General features: G+C 42.6%; 1 protein-coding gene across 2 annotated transcripts in view; it reads left to right on the forward strand.

Moving 5' to 3' along the window:
- Positions 1-889: 889 nt before the first annotated feature.
- Cdc42 (cell division cycle 42) overlaps positions 890-17,681 on the forward strand; it is a 37,434-nt gene continuing 20,642 nt past the window's right edge. For both annotated transcript variants that reach the window (XM_021159845.3, XM_021159846.3), the window contains exon 1: positions 890-994. The gene's annotated coding sequence lies outside the window, so the exon portion shown is untranslated. The remainder of the gene's footprint in view (positions 995-17,681) is intronic.

A 17,681-nucleotide genomic window follows, 5' to 3' on the forward strand; every position in this document is an offset into this window, starting at 1 on the left:
CGGGGGAGAACACTCAGGGACAGTAAATGCAGGACTTTTTGAGGGGCGAAAGTCTTTAGTTCTAAACAAAACCGAGGGTGATACTCAACTCCCACTCCAAAAACAGACAGATAAAGCTGTGCACAGCAAGTCACTTCCTCTCTCAGAGAAGCAAAGAGGCAGGCTATGGAGGGGCATGCCTACAAGCTTAGCACTTCCGGAGGTAGAGGCTTAGCAGTTCAAGATCAACCTCTGGTACCTAGTTAAGCGTTCAAATCCAGGCTGTGCTAAACGAGATCACGTTTCAAGTCATTAAAACACCAAAAACAGTAGCCTGAGTATGGTGATGCACATCTTTAATCCCAGCACCCAGGAAGCAGAGGCAAGGGATTCTCTGAGTTCCAGGCTAGCCTGGGCTCCACAGCAAGTTCCAATACAGCTAGGGCTACCCAGAGAAAGAAACTCTTGTCAAAAAACAAACAAACAACAACAACAACAACAAAAGAGAGAGACAGCTCAGGCATGGTGGTACATTTCTTGAAATATCAGAACTCCGGAAGCAGAGGCAGTAGGATTGCTGTGTTCTGGGACAGCCTGATCTACATAGCCATTCTAGGATAGCAAGGGCTACATAATGGCACCTTGTCTCAATAAAATAAACAAAAATATAAAAGTAAAACATATTTACAACACTTTTCTTCACGAAGTTGCAAGACTCAAAATAAACTTTAGTTACAACACCGTGCACATCGCTGTTCATAGTTTTATTACGGATAAAAATCACCGTTAAAAGGCGCAGAGAGCAAACCTGAGCATGCAAGGAACGCAGCCCGCGCGCGTGCGCGACAAGGGGCGGAGTCCGAGCCGCCCTCAGCCCCTTCTCTCTCTTTGTCCCTCCCACTTCCGCGGGCACCCAACCATGCGTCCCCTGCGTGCTGACGTCAGGCGCGTGCCCCTGTCCGGCTGCCGAGGAGGCCCCGCGCAGTGCTGCCAACGCCCCGGCGGAGAAGCTGAGGTGAGTGCGGGGCCCGAGTAGCCTCCCTGCGGGAGCGTCTTCTGCGTCGCCCGGTCCCCTTCGCGTGTACCCCCGTCCTCCCTCGGTTCTCGAGGAGGCTCGCGGGCGGGGGCATCCCGGTGCTTGCGGGCGGCGGGCCGCGAGGGAGGGCTTGCCGGGGTCGCGTGCGCCCGCCGGCCCGGGTTCTGAAGGGAGCGAGGAGGGGTCGCGGCGAGGCTTGGGGCCGGAATGGCGGCGCTGCGCGGCCGGGGATGGCGGCGGCCGAGGGCACAGCCCGGCCGAGCTGTCAGCGGCGGCGGCGGCGAGAGGACCGGGCACACCCATCCCACCCGCTCCCCTCCCCCTCCGGCTGCCCGCGGGCTCCGGAGGCCCGGGGGCGCGGGGTGGGAGACGCCCGGTCCGGACCGGGGTCGGAGGCCGGGGGCTGTCTCTCCGTTGTGGGCCTCGACTTCCTGCTTCCCCGGCCCCGCCACAGACGCGTTGCGGCTGGCGGGGGAGGGGAGCGGAACTGCGGCCGCAGGGCCGGGCCGGGCCGGGGCCGAGGTGACGGACCGGGCGGCTCTGCGCCTGCGCCCCTCGGCGGTCTCCAGCCCCGCGCCGTGTCCTCTCCTGCCCCGCGGCTCCCGGGGCTCTCCTGCCGGGGCCGGCCTCTTTGCCATCCGGGACCTGCCTAAGCACCTCCCGAAACCCCGCCTGGCCACTTACTCAGTTCCTCGTTCCTAGCAGGAAATTTTCTTTGTCGGTTATTATTACTATTTTGTAAATTCCTCTTTCCACCCCTTTAACTCCGGGAGAAATTCAGTGTGGAAGATTACGTCATCGCAGCATAAGGGGTGAGAGTTTTAACTCCTACAAGTCAGGGCTATCCAAATTAAGACAGCATCTTGCGGCCTTTGTGGGTCATTCCACATTGGTTCAGAGTAAAGTGGCAATTTTTTTTTTTGTTGTTGTTGAAATCCTTTTGCCTGTCTTCAGGCTGCCTGAGATGCACCTAAAATACGGAAGGTTCAAAATCTTAGGTTTAAGTTATTTTGGTCAGGGAATATATACACTGTCTGCAGTCACTTGTGTAGGTATGAACTTTAAAGGACCCCTTGACTATATACTCGGGTGAATTGCAGGAGCAATTCTTTGCCACACTAATTGTGACTTACCTGATGTAAAGAACCCAACTTCAGTGCATGGTTTGAAGGATGAGCTGAAAAGAGAATTTAGTCATACCCCTGATTTGTCTTTGTTAGGATTGCAACTTCAAAGTTGCATGTTTTAGTTTTACCATTAAAAGGGCTTTTGGATTTTTTTTTTAATCTTGAGACAGGGTCTCCATATGTAGCCCCAGTTAACCTTGAACATAGAGGGACCTCCTAGTCTCTGCCTCTCAAGAGCTGGGATTACAGGCATGAGCTACTTGAATTACCAACCTTGATTTTAATTTCTAACCCTAAAAACTTGAGTAATATTTTTAGATCACTAGAATGGTGTGGCCTTTGATTGTAGTACACACTAGTGTTGAAGAACATTAACACTGCAAAGCAAATGATATCCAGTGTGTTGTGCATCCCTGTAAGGGTGGCTCTTGTTTGAACAAGACTTTTCCCATTATTGCTCATTTGTATAGAAAATGGTGTTTGTAAAATACTGGGGTGGTGGATTCAAATTGGCTTTCTGTAGTTGGTAGTTGTGGAGCTTGAATCTTCCAAAATACATTTGTTAGCCTTAATGTGACATATAGGAATATAAAATTGGAGTACTCACCTACTATTGTGGGTTTTTTTAGCCTATATTTAAAAGGTTTATATGTGCACCATTTTTTTTTCTTTTTAATTAACTAGTTTGGGTTGGTGAGATGGTATAGTGGATAACAACACTTGTTCAACAGGCCTGACTGCCTTAGTTGGGTCCCCCAGAACCCAAAGTGGAAGGAGTGAATCCCCTCCAAAGTTGTTCTCCATTGGGCCTTAGTGGTCCTAGCCTTTAATCCCAGCCCTGGGGAGGCAGAGGCAAACTCTGAGTTTGAGGCCAGACTCGTCTACACAGCCTGTCTTGAAGAAACAAAAACAAAAGCTGTCTTCTGATCTTCACACTCTTGCCAGTGTGTATGTGTACACATAAATGCACACGATAATAATAAAAATTAAAAACACAGTTAGTTTGAATTTGACATAAGAGATTGGCAACTGAGTATTTACAAGGAGTTTGTTTTTAAACAATTTGTTCAAGACCCCAAAGTGCCTTATATTCTGTTAAACTCTTATTTAAATTCAAGATGTTTTCATATTGAGACAATACCTGTGCTTAGTAAACACACTCCCTGCTCCAGTGATCCTTGTAAACCCATCAAGTCTAAAGTTTACAAAGTTTACAAATCTTTGCAAAAAGATTTGTTTTCTTAGGAATATTTTTGTACTTGAAATATTTTATAGACTATTTTATTTCAGATTTTCATACATGTATGTAAAGCATTTTATATTTTGACCACCCTATCTCTCTCCTCTGTCCCTTAGCTCTCCCCTCAGTGAGTCCATCTCCCAACTCTTGTTCTTTTTTGTGACCCACTGAGTCTAATGCTGCCCCACATTTCTAGTTACTTTTATGATACGTATACTGCGAAAAAAAAATTTTTTTTTGGTCTAATGTACTTTTTGGAGGAGCATTGATGGGGCTTGAGTGCACAGTCAAACTGATTCATAGGGCTATAACTTAAGTGGTTCTTCCATTTTAGTTTTAGTTTTTTTTTTAAAAGAGGATAAGGGGCATTTAATTACAAGATCTCTTATGAAAGGGAACAATTCATATTGAGTGTATTTTTCTCCCATAAACAGCTCTCTATATTCCTCAATGTAAAAGGGCTATTCTTTATTTCTCTGATACTGCCTTTTCAGTCTTTGCAGAATGTTTGCTGCCAGTTTCCCCTGATCAAACATAAGTAAGTTGTGGGAAGTCAGGGCTTTGACTTGGTATGGTTATTCTGTATCCCTGGCACCTAGGTAGGATACTGCCATACATATGGTGGGCTTTAATAAATATTTGTTGAATGAGTAAATTTGGTAATAATGTCTGAGGGTTATTCATTTACTGCACATCCTATAGGCTTTCCTGTTTGTTTCCTCAGATTTGTTTACTTATATGCCTAGTCAACCGTATCCAAATCTGGGCTCACTGAAACTTGCTAAGCTCTTCTTGCTTGACCTTATCCATCTGTTTAGTACAGGGTTTTCTACAGCTACACTATCTGGAAAATTTGCCATCAACTAGAAAGTCATCTGGACATTATTCTTTTATTCTTCTAAAACAAATCCAGATTTAACCTGTTTCCTCATTTTCCTGTATTTATGTGTTTGCAAATAGTAGCTTATTTCTGTCCCTTTCTTCACCCCCTGCTGTGTCAAGTTTCCTGGTCATGTGATGTTTTGCCCCTTGTGAGTTTCTACTTTTAGTTGCTCATCTCTTCTATCCAAAGTATTTTTACTGAAGCGTTTTTTTGTTAGTGCTATTCCACTTTGTCTGCCACTGCTGGTGTTAGTTTAGGGTGTTAAGAGTTCCTCTTCACTAGTTACCCTGGGACGTGGATCTCAGACTGTTTATTCCTAATGAAGGACACCTACATGGTGTTCTTCCTTGCAGTTTTGAGAAGAATTAAGAAGCTGGTCAAGGCAGCACATCTCTATAATCTTACAGAAGAATCTGGAAGAAGTTTAAGGCCAACCTTGGTGACATGCAGTTCTAGGCTAGTCTGAATTACATGAGACCATGCCTTAAAAAAAAAAAAAATCAGTTTTCAATTTTTTTTTTTTTTTGGTTTTTCGAGACAGGGTTTCTCTGTGTAGCCTTGGCTGTCCTGGCACTCACTTTGTAGACCAGGCTGGCCTCGAACTCAGAAATCCGCCTGCCTCTGCCTCCCGAGTGCTGGGATTAAAGGCGTGCGCCACCACGCCCGGCTCAGTTTTCAATTTTTAAAATTAGAGTCTCCTAAGTTACCAAGGTTAGCCTTGAACTTTCCTTACTTTTATCTCACTTTCTTTCAGTAGCTAGGGTTACAGACCTGAGCTACCAGGCCCAGCTTAGAATTAGTATGTGTCTAGATTTATTTTGTGTGAATGAGTATTTTGTTTGCATGTGCGTATGTATGTGTACTGTGTGTGTGTGCCTGGTGCCCACAAAGGTCAGAAAATGTGGTGGGATTTCCTGGCACTAGAATCACTGCTGGCTGTTCATGCCAGGAGCTAACCTGGGTCTTCTGCAAGAGTAACAGGTAATCTTAACAGAGGAACCATCTGTCCAGCATGATCATTTTCTTCTACAACTTAATACCTAGAATTAGTCGTTAATGCTGCAGTGTGGGTACACTGACATAGAAAGAGAACTTAATGACTTGGCTGTGTTGCTCACTGTTTTTCTTTTCTCTAACACTTTCTACTTCTTACACATTATTTTCTTGAGGTTCTTTGTTTCCATTTGTTGCTTAAATTCTGCTGATGTGTATTCTTGAGCTGTTGCTGCTGCTTAGAGTGGTTAGAAGCATAGATTCTGGAGCCAGACTGCCTGAGTTGAAATCCTTGATCTGTCATTTATTAGCCATGTGCAATTTTAGGTCATGCCTTGTGACTTCAGTTTATCCTTTGAAAAATGAGGCTAGCAAGCCTGACAGGTAACTCACAACTATAATCCCAGCACTGAGAAGGAGGAGGAGGCAGGGAAATGAGTTTAAGGTCATTGTAAGTCTTGGCCATAGGAGTTAGATGGCAGTCTGAGCTACATGAGACCTGTCTCAAATAAAAATAGAAACAAAAAATGAGGCTAGTAACAACAGCTGCCTCACAGTGTGGAAGATTGTATCAGTGAATGTATATGACGTTTTCAAGACTACTTACCTGCAGGCAGAGCTGTGTAGGCGCTGCTCTCACTGTCACTGTCTCCTAGGCCCTACCCCTGACCTTCAGAAGCTGTGTTTATTTCACAGGTGAATGTTTTTTATGACCTTCCCTCCTACAGACTAATCTCGTGAATCCTAAAAAAATTCCCAACGCCCGGCGTGGTGGCGCACGCCTTTAATCCCAGCACTCGGGAGGCAGAGGCAGGTGGATTTCTGAGTTCGAGGCCAGCCTGGTCTACAGAGTGAGTGCCAGGACAGCCAGGGCTTCACAGAGAAACCCTGTCTCGAAAAACCAAAAAAAAAAAAAAAAATTCCCAGTGGAGATTCTTAGCTCCTTCACATTTTTTTGTTTCCCTCTGTCACAAATACTTGCAGGGGCTGCAGATGTGGCCCAGAATCGTTATTAATGTGGCCCAACACAAAATTGTAAACATGACTTAAAATTGGAGTTTGTGGGGTGTGCGTATGTATGTATGCATGTATGTGATTTAAAATTAAATTGTGTGTGTATTCGTGTCACAGTTTATGTGGAGTTAAGAGGACAACTTTCTTTTGCCATCATTATGGGTTCTGGCAATTGAACTCAAGATGATTAGGTTTGCATAGTAGAAACTGTTATCTTCTGAGCTATACACACTTAGCACTTTTCTTTCCTTTTCTTTTCTTTTCTTTTCTTTTCTTTTTTTTTTTTTTTTTTTTTGAGACAGGGTCTCCTGAATCCCAAGCAGGCCTTGAAATCATTGTGAAGTTACATATGATTTTGAATTTCTGTTTTTTTCTGCTTCCACCTCCCAAATATTAGGATTAGAGGCATGTACTGCTATGCTAGGTTTATGTGCGTATTGGAGATAAGGGCTTCATGAATGTTGGGCAAGCACTCTGTCAACCAAGCTGCATTTCTAGCACATAGCTCATTTAAAAAAAAAAAAAATTAGGGGTTGGAGAGATGGCTCAGCAGTTAAATACACTGGCTGCTCTTCCAGATATTGTTTAATTCCCAGCACCCACATGGTGGCCCACAACCATTTATAATGGGATCTGATGCCCTCTTCTATCACAAAGGCATATGTGCAAATAGAGCACTCATACACATAAATGAATGAATGAATAAAAAAAAATTAAAAAAAAATCTGTTGGTCATGGTGATGCAAGCCTTGACCTAGCATTTGAGAAGCTTGAGTTTGAGGCCAGCCTGATCTCCATAGAGAGTTATAGGACACCAGAGCTACACAGTGAAACCTGATCTCAAAACAACAGACCATATTTATTTACTGTGTACATGCTTATGTGCTTACGTGGAGGTCAGAAAACAAGTTAGGGAGAACAAGTTAGCTCTTTTCTTGCCCAAATGGGTCTGGCTATTGAACTAGACTGGTCCAGCTTTTGAGGCAACCGCCTTTGCCTTCTGAGCCGTCTCCATGGCCTAGACTGCTATTTTTAAAGGCACCTGAGTGTCCTCAGAGTTTGGTTTGTAAGATCCTTGAGTCGATCTCCCCAGATTTCAAGGATGATTGATAGCAGAGTGGCTGTACACTTGTTTAACTTTAAAGCTGTAGACTAGGATTAGGAAGAGAGTTCTCTTATTAGAACAATATCAGTTAATAATTGCCCAACAAAACTGCTCGTTGTTTAAGATACTTTTTCTAAGAATTATGATCTTTTAATCAGAACTTAGGCAGATAATCTTTTTTTTTTTTTTTTAAACTTTTCGAGACAGGGTTTCTCTGTGTTCCCTTGGCTGTCCTGGAACTCACTCTGAAACCAGGCTGGCCTCGAACTCAGAAATTGGCCTGTCTCTGCCTCCCAAGTGCTAGGATTAAAGGTGTGTGCCACCATGCCCAGCTAGGCAGATAATCTTTAACAGTGTACAAAAACTTTCAGATTCCCTTATGGACAGTCAAAGCCACTATAAAATACAGTGAAATTGTCACCTGATGCTCTGAACAGGCATGCTTACAATGAGGGTTGGCATTTCATTTTAACATATTGTTAAAGTTTCACAAGTTGACCTTGACTTTGAGGAAATGAAATGAAAATGGCAGAATTATCAGTTTGAAGGTCCACAGAAGGAAATACTGTGGGACTAGAGAGAGCTGACTTAATGGTTTAAGCACTGGCTGATTTTTTTTTTTCCCCTTCAGTATCAGAATTTGGTTACCAGCACTTGCAGGGCTCAAAACTACCTGTAGCTTCAGCTCCTAGAGCACCTACACATACATGTGCATTCATCTCACACACACACCCATCTTTTGAAGATCATGATTACAGAGTCACTGCAAAGCTTAGATTGTCTGACACAGTCAGGACTGATTTTAGGAGGTTGGAGAGATAGCTCAGTGGTTAAGAGCCCTGGCTGTTCTTCTAGAGGACTCAGGTTAGATTCCTAGCCTCCACACGCCAACTCACAACCACCTGTAACTCTAGTTCCAGGGGCTCCAGTGCCCTCTTTTGCAAATCCTCTGTGGTTGCTGCATACACATAGTATAGGCAAAACAGTGACATACACACAAAATAAAAATAAATATAAAAACAATTTTAGGGGATCAGGTTCTAACCTTTGTCTGGCTTAAAGGGGATTTGTCTGGTTTAAAAGGGATTTAGGGATTGGGAAGATAGCTCATTGTGTAAATCAAGTGTGAGGAATGTCAGTGGTCATGGTGTCCCATCTGTAATACAGCTTGAGAGAGAAGTAAGAGATGTGATCTCCAAAGCAAGCTGGTTAGCAAGATGAGCACATTAGTGAGCTTTGAGTTTGACTGAGATTTTGCCTTAGTAGAAGGGGAGGGATAAAGGAGGATTTTCAGGTATCAACTCAAGTGTCTGCATACACACGAACATACACATCTATATATGTACATATGGAAACTAAGAAAACTAAGAAAAGAATAGGGAGCTGGAGAGATGGCTCAGCAGTTAAGAGCACAGCCTGCTCTTCCAAAGGTCCTGAGTTCAATTCCCAGCAACCACATGGTGGCTCACAGCCATCCGTAATGAGATCTGATGCCCTCTTCTGGTGCATCTGAAGACAGCTACAGTGTACTCACATATAATATATATATTTAATTATTTTTGGTTTTTTGAGACAGGGTTTCTCTGCTGGAACTCACTCTGTAGACCAGGCTGGCCTCGAACTCAGAAATCCGCCTGCCTCTGCCTTCCAAGTGCTGGGATTAAAGGTGTGTGCCACCACTGCCCGGCATAATAAATCTTTTAAAAAAATATGTGGTGATGGTAGAGAGGGAGGAAGACAGAAATGAATTTGGATTTTCCACATCAGTGCATTTGTGCTGAGGTTAGAATTGTGCCAATATCAGGGAATCCCTCCTCCTGAGTACCAGCAGGGAACAGTGCTTGCCTCCCACATCAGTAAGGTTTAGGAAACATTCTGTTAGTGAGGCATTCTTCCACCCAAAACAATGAAGTGTTCTGTGTGCTGTCAACATATTTTAACAATTCCATCTCCAGCACCTTCAGCTTTCTGTGCTTGTTCTGTTTGGCTTCTCCATGTTTTGTGGTGTTTTTGCTATTCTACCACAGAAAAGTACCCTCTCAGCTCTTCTGTAGGTATCTTCTAGCTTTTGTTCTTCACCTTTTATACCTTAGCTTCATCACCTTAAACATTCCCTTCAGCCTTTGGGCAACACTATGATGTAGGTGACAAGCACAGGATATATACTTTGATTTATCTGAGGGTGACTTTTGCTGCTGCATCCAATTTCTTTTTGATTCTTTATGTAGATAGCAATAGATCAGGAAGCTAGAGGAATATATTATAGTTTTGAGTCCAAAGAACATGTTTTAACTTGATGCACTCTAAACCACTCTCACTGTCTTAATTTAGGGACTTTAGCCCTCTTTGAGTGACAGTCACAGTTCCGAGTGTTGGTAGTAGAGCAGTGACTGAAGAAAGACTGAGACAAATCTGTCATGAAGTGTACATGGGAGTGTGTGTACATGGGAGTGTGTTGGTTGGAGGTAAGAGTTTGGAGAAAAAGAGGTGGGTAAGACTTGGTAGCATGTCTTTACCCACTGAGCCATCTCCTAGGCTCCTCTCTCCCTTCCTCCCTCCCTTTTTAAAGTTGAGACACGGGGTCTCATGTGGCCCAGGTTGATCTCAAATTCACTGTGTAGCCAGGGATGAATCTGAACTTGTAAGTTTTCTCTCCCTACCTTCTGAGCTCAGTTTCAGGTTTTGCAACCATGCTGGTTTTTCTGTAGTGCTCGAGATTGAACCCTAGCTTTGTGTTCGGCAAGCAGACTACCATCCAGCCATGTTTTCAACCCTTCGTTTTCTTTGACTTGGCAGCCTTTACCTGATATTTCATCTAACTAGAGACTTACTCTTTCTAGACTATTTTGTCTTCTGTATTTGCTACTGTTTTAAACAGCTTTGGCATTTGCTTATAATATAAATTTTTAGCAATCTGAGAAAGTAGTGATTTAACAATTTCGTTTAAAGCCTGTAAAGGTGATATATGTTGACCATTCTAGCATTGTATATAGTGTAGCGTGTATAATCAATAAGTTACTGAAGGCCTTTGAAGACAGTAGACTGCCTAACTCAGTCTAACTGCAGTTCCAGGAGATTGAACACCTTTTTCTGGCCTCTATAAGCACTAGGCACACATGGTGTAGACATACCTGCAGGCAAAATATTCATACTAATTAAAAATTTTAAAATAATTAACTTTACAAAAAGACAAATCTAGACAAAGCCAAAGTGAGAGCCGTATTTAAGGCATGTAACTATCTTGCTGACTTGCATAGTTAATAGAGCAAGCCTATTAAAATAGAGGTTTAGTTCCTAACTTATGTCCTGGTAGATCAGACTTCTTAGTTGCTTAGATTTCCTTCCTTCCTTCCTTCCTTCCTTCCTTCCTTCCTTCCTTCCTACCATCCATCTGTCCATCCATCTATCCATCTATTTTTGAGACTTTGAAATTTTGTTATTTTGTTTTATTTATATACATGGTTTCTCAGTGTAGTGCTTGCTATTTTGGAATGTAACCATACTTTTGGCTACTTTATTGGGTTCTTTTTCTACTACCATCCTACTCCACCCTTATCCCAACCCCCCACCACTAGGTAGGAGAGAAAGGAGGTGAGAGGGGAAAGGGACTTAAACTGCTCTCTCATTCAGGCGTTGAATTCCTTGGGGCAGTTTTGATCTTTGTAGTTAGGCTGTCTCCAGCCAGCAGTCAGCAAGCAGCTGCAGCAGCCTCTCAGGGCTCTGGCATTTTTATACATCTCAAGAATCTCCAGAATTCCAAATGAAAACGTCTTCAGCTGGCATAATTATACTCCTGCCAGAGCAGGAGGCACATTACAGCCTGCTGCTGTTGACAACCCGAAGCGGCTCCATAGTCCACACCTGGGATGAAAACAAAAACATCACATAACATTTCAGTGTTTTTAAAGAAATCAAAATTCTCACATCATTGGAATTCACTCTGTAGACCAAGCTGACCCTGAACTCACAGAGATCAACTTGCCTCTACCTCTTAACTTCATAGTCTTGCTTGGCCTGGAACTTGCTGTGTAGTCCAGGCTGACCTCAAACTCATCAGAGATCTCCCTACTTCAGCTGGAAACACCATATCTGTGTTACCATATTGATATTCTTCACAGTTTAAGAATGTATACCATTTACTCCTGTGGTGTGTTGTTACTTATTTTTCTGTTGCATTAAACTCTCTTGATCTTACACTATTCCTGTGTGTGTGTGTAACATAAGGAGTCATGTTACATGGCTTTGAATTCCTAATCTTTTCTCTACCTTTTGAATGCTGAGATTATAGGTGTGTGCTACTGTGTTGGGTTTATACCCTTCTTAGGATTGAGTTCAGAGCTCTGTTCATGCTAGATACTCTACCATGGAATTGTAGTTATAGATGATTTTTAGCTACCATATGGATGTGGGGAATCAAATCTGGGTTCTCTGGAAGAGCAGCCAGTGCTCTTAACCAGGCACCTGTTTTGCTTTTTTTGAGACAGGATCTTACTTAATAGACAGTCCAGGCTATCCTATTACTTTGTAGTCCAAGTTGTCCTATTCACTATGTTGCTCACATTGGTCTTGAGCCAATAGCAGGCCTCGAGCCTCAACCTCACAGTGTTGGTGGATAATAGGTCAATGCCACCGCGGCTGCTTTGCCTGAATTATTATCAGACCTAGCAAGTCTGACACGTGAGTTCAGATCCTCTGGAAATGATTGTGGAAGTAGAGAACTGAGTGATATTTGCACCATGGCACATGCACACACTGTATACACATGTATAAATTAAAAAGTTAGTGTTACTTGTCTTTGAACAAATGCTTCCCCCAATGTTACTACTTTAAATAACATTTTTTGTCTGTTTTTTGAGACAGGGTTTCTCTGCCCTGGCTATCCTGGAACTCACTCTATTGACCAGGCTGACCTTGAACTCAGATCTGCTTGCCTCTGCCTCTGCTTCTCAAGTACTGGGATTAAAGGTGTGTGCCACCTTGCCCAGCTGATAACAATGTTTGAAGGTACTAAACCTTTATTTATTTATTTTTTTCTTGCTCCATATTATATTAGCTGCTGTGAGAGGGAGATAAAGAGAACCCTACTTTCAAATAGCATAACCTAGAATGGATGAAAGCGGGGATATGGTAAGGTAGCTTGATGTGTGATTTATTCAGTGGGAGGTGAATGCCTACTATGTGGCTGGTGTTCTGGACATAGAGCAGAGTCCTTGTCCTTTAGAATACAATGGGAAGTGTGCTAATTTCAGTATTTTTGTTGAATGGGGAGTGAATATTCACCCACTATAGCACAGGTAATCAGTTCACTCCTTTTATCACATGGGTTCCAGGGATGGAACTCAAGTTGTCAGGCTTTGCAGCAAGCATGTTTACCGAACTATTTTGCTGGATCTGTCTCTCTTACTGCAGCATATAAATAAACAAGATAATTTAAAATCACAAGCATATTAGGGGGAAAATAAACTGGGTGATGTAGAGTGTGAGGAGAAGGTATGTTCCTTCCTTTTCTATGACTGTGATGTGACCAACACCACTTACAGGAGAAGAGTTATTTGGGTTTCTGGTTCCAGAGGTTTAAGAGGCCTTTGGGAAGCACGGCGGCAGCAGCAGCAGGCAGCATGGTATCTGGAACAGTAAACTAGAGTTCTTAAACCACAAGTAGGAAGTAGAGAATGAGGAACTAGGAAATCTCTAAGCCCTCCCCCCCCCCCTTCCTCCTACAAGGCTATACCTCCTAAACCTACCCAAACAGTGCCACCAACTGGGGACCAAGTCTTCAAATACATTAAAATACAAGCCTATGAAATACATTCGTATTCAAACCACCACTGAGGAAACTGACTTTGGATTGGATAGTTAGAGAAAAATTTTTCTGATGACTAATTTGGACTGAGGTGTGAGGGAGAATCATATACAAGAACAGTGAGAAGGAGGCTGGAGAGTTGACTCAGTGGTGAAGAATACTTGTTGCTCTAGCAGAGAGTCAAGGGTCAATTCCCAGTACCCATGTGGTGACTCACAACTACCTATAATTCCAGTCCCAGGGAATCATCATGTATATGCATAAAATAATCTAAGAAAATCATTTTTTAAAAGGACTGTGAGAAAAGGAGTATTGTTAAAGACATGAAGGCAGGCAGCTTGGCATGTTTGAGTACACTGGAGACCTGAACCATAGAGAACAAAGGAAAAAGGATGAAAAATCTAGAGCCATGAAGGGCCTTGCTGTGGAAGCTGTCTTGGGTTGTGATAGAGAAATACTGAGGACTAGCTAATAACAGAAGCTAAGTTCTCTTTGTCTGGAAGATGGTATGTTCTAAGATGAAGGTGCTGGCAGATTGTGGTTTTTGTGGGACTGGCTTTCAAGTAAAGAGATGGTGCTTTTTTTAATCTTATTCACCAGTTAACACTTAATCCTCTTCTCAAAGGCTCCCTCCTGATGCCATTGCCATAGAGGACTTAGAGTTTTGTCATGAGATTTGTAACCTTGCTGCTTTCTGTCCACCTCAACTGAGGTAAATGCAGGTGTTACCTGGTTTCTCTCTGTGTGTGTGTGCGCACACACACTACCTCTATCTGTCTATCTATCTATCTAATGTACATTTGGTGTTCTCTCTGTATGAAGGTGTTGGATCCCCTGGAACCGGAAGAACAGTCAGTTTAATTGCTGAGCCATCTCTGCAGCTCTAATTCACATTTTAAAAATATTTAAAAATTTTTTATTTTATGTGAGTACACTGTAGCTCTCTTTAGACACATCAGAAAAGGACATCAGATCCCATTACAGATGGTTGTGAGCCACCATGTGGTTGCTGGGAGCTGAACTCAGGACCTCTGGAAGAGCAGTCAGTGCTCTTCACTATTGAGCCATCTTTCTAGCCCCCAATCCACTTTTTTCTTTTTTTTTTTTTTTGAGGTGGGAAGATCTCCCTTTGATCTGGGTCACACCTTCTAGTTGCAGTTTATGTAAAGGACTTGAATTTTGCTCTTTGCCTACTTGTTCTCGCTGGCAAGTCCATTTCTTTATAGTGCCTACCTCAGGATTCTGGTGTATACTGAAGATCTTCTGAATTGTCTAGCCTTTAGAGGTGTGGACTGAACAGTTACTGGATCTCGGGGCCTTCTCTTGGTAGACAGCCATTGTTGGACTACCTAGACCACAGCTTGGTAGCCATTCTAATAAATTCCCTTTCTTGTTACTCTGTCTGGATAGATGGATGGATGAATAGATAGATAAATACTCCTTAAAGAATCCTAACTAAACAGATTTTGGTACCAGAAGTGGTTCTAGAGCAATGAAAGTGTAAGGATGAACATTTTAAGTATTTGCCAACACCTATGGTTAGTAAAACCTCTCCTAAAAGCTTGGAGAGTACTGAAAGCCCATGATAAGAACTTTTTTTTTTTGGTAAACTTACGGAGGCAAATGCATACATTATCCCAGCTCACCAGTTTTAAGATACAAAGTATTTGGTGACTGTATATAAAACTTTTGACAGTTTGTGGAAAATAAGGAAAATGATGCTGCTGGTTGGTTGTTTTTAGCATCTCTGGACAAATTGGCAGAGGAAAAGAATTTGCTCTGTGATAAAATTAGCCAACTTCTAGCATCTCAGAATATAGTGAAGGATAACAGTAAACTCAGTAATAGGCTTTAAATGCACATAAACAATTTACAGGTTTCTAAGTGTGTCCTGGAAGAGAATCTACTCTCCTGTAGCCACAGAGCTATAATTTCTCAAGTTGTAGAAAATGAAATAAAAATTCTCATTATTAGACTGGCTGAGTTACAGTGAAAATTCAAGTCCCACACAGTTAAAGTAAGGGCATTAATTGATAAGAGTGCGATTCTGAAATTTAGGGTGGAGGAATGTGGGAGGACCATATTGAGGCTGAGAAATTTGAATTCTCAGATTTCTCTTGGGTTTATCTCACCTAAGGAAGTAATTCCCACCCTCAGCTGAAGATGTACTCCTACAATACTCCCTAAAATACTGTCATTGTCTGCTAAGCCAGCAATGGCGTTCCCTGAAGGAGATGCTGGTCAGACAATACTGATGTCTTTAGGGCCCTTCCATAGATGCTTCTAGACCTGCAACCAGACTTCGGGCTGGAAAAGCCATAAGTGTTCAAAGCTTGGTGAGTTGCTCTGTAGGCTCTTGGAAGATATGAATGTTGAGAGCAATGAAGACAGTAGAGGTCTGGCCTGTGAAGTTTCAGAAGGAAGATTGAGAGTCCCTTAATTTTGAGAGTCAGGGTCATAATGCTATTTTGAGTTAAGAATTTGTGGTTTTGGTTAGCTGGTGATGAAGAATCAGCTGTGATTAACAAGATAGTAGAACTACTAAAGAAAAACCTTGGCTTTGCTGGGACAGTTGATGCTGGTCAGCTGGGGAATGGTGTGCCATATCTAGGGCTCAGTCTGACACTCAGCAGCAGCTGTAGCCAGATGAGATTTGGTGAGTGGAAGTCCACGTTGTCAAGTCCATGTGTAACCTCCATCTCTGTCACCCTGGTCACTTTGTTCATAGGCCCATTGGACAATGGCAGGGATGGCTGGAGAAAGAGGCTGACTGTCCAGAGAATGGGGTCATTCTGTCTACTTGATTATTTAACCTCTCTGCTAAAGTCACTTTTTTTTTTTTAGATTTATTTATTTATTATATATAAGTACACTGTAGCTGTCTTCAGACACACCAGAGAGGCCGTCAGATCTCATTATAGATGGTTGTGAGCCACCATGTGGTTGCTGGGATTTGAACTCTGGACCTCTGGAAGAGCAGTCAGTGCTGAGCCATTTCTCCAGCCCTAAAGTCACTTTTTTTTTTTTTTCCCGAGACAGGGTTTCTCTGTGTAGCCCTGGCTGCCCTGGAACTCACTTTGTAGACCAGGCTGGCTTCGAACTCAGAAATCCACCTGCCTCTGCCTCCCGAGTGCTGGGATTAAAGGTGTGCGCCACCACGCCCGGTCTAAAGTCACTTTTTGATGAGCATTTACAGGGGACACAATATGTTCACATCCTTTGTTCATTTTGAGAGTCTCTACATCTTCCTCGGATATTTTTCTCACTAATTTTCCAATCATGTTCTTTCTAGTCTCTGACCATCCAGCCAATGAATAATCAATACACCTGACCATTTTCCTTTCAAACAAAATGTATGACCATGGGTACTGATGGAGAATGTGCCCAATGTGAAGATTTCCCTTCACTGGTGTTTTTCAGGGTTATCCCAGAAAGGCTTGCAGCTGTCCACTTCTGGGTGTTACCTGTATAAGGTGCAGAACTGTCAGTAAACTAGGCCCTAGTCTTCTCTTACTAAGACAGTAGCATTATTGCTTCCCCTCTTCTTTTAACCTACTGGGGATGGAACCATAGGCTATGTAAGTTCGGTCAATGTATTACGTCTGAATTCCAGTTGATCTTTCTAAATTACTACCTAGAAAGACATTAGTTATCCGTGATGTCAGGAAGGAAGAATGTATGGAGGTGATGAATACATATTATCTTTACTCAGTAGGCTTTTTGTTTCTAGGGGGCATAAACTTTGTTCCACAGATAGCTTTGTATGGTACAAAGTTTTGCACTTATCAGATTGTTGGGTGTTGGGATTCAAACCAAGGCTTTGTGTATGTTAAGGTTAAGCACATTGTCTGCTACTGAGCTATGCACTTCAATCGCCTTTCCTTATTTATTTGAGCCCTTTCCCTTCAATCCCATGTAGCCTAGGCTGGCCTTAGATATGCAGCTAGGATGGCCTTGAAAATCTGATATACTTGCTTTTGTATTTTGAGTGCCAGGATTATAGGCATTTGCTGCCATACCCAACTTTTTGTTTTGACTGTTTAAAGAGGTCTAATTCCTGTTTACTGATGGCTCTAAAAACTGTAAAGTTTAAAACAACTCTTTATAAATGCAGGTAGGTTCTCATATAGCCCATGTGGGCTTGAAACTAATGATGCTTTTGCTGAGGTGACAGGCATGTACTACCATTTGTTTAAAGTTTAGAGTTGGAAAAGAATGTCAGGATACATATATACTAGCTTTCTGGCTTTGAGACAAATTTGAATTCAAGTCAGAGTTCTCCTTTCCTCTTTCTCTCCTTGTAGCCTCAGGGCTCTACATAACAGACTGTCTTGAAGTTTGCTGTAATGTTCCTGCCTCTGCCTCTCGGGTGTTGGGATTGCAAGTATGAGCTACCACACCCAGTCCAGAATTTTCTTAACTATAAAATGATGGGCTGTAATCACTTCATTAAAATACCTTTCATATCTAACTTAATCATTCTTTATCTTAGTTCTTTTGA

Source organism: Mus caroli, unplaced genomic scaffold (assembly GCF_978045245.1).
Source record: "Mus caroli unplaced genomic scaffold, Mus_caroli_1 scaffold_6, whole genome shotgun sequence".
Classification (NCBI taxonomy): Eukaryota; Metazoa; Chordata; class Mammalia; order Rodentia; family Muridae; genus Mus; species Mus caroli.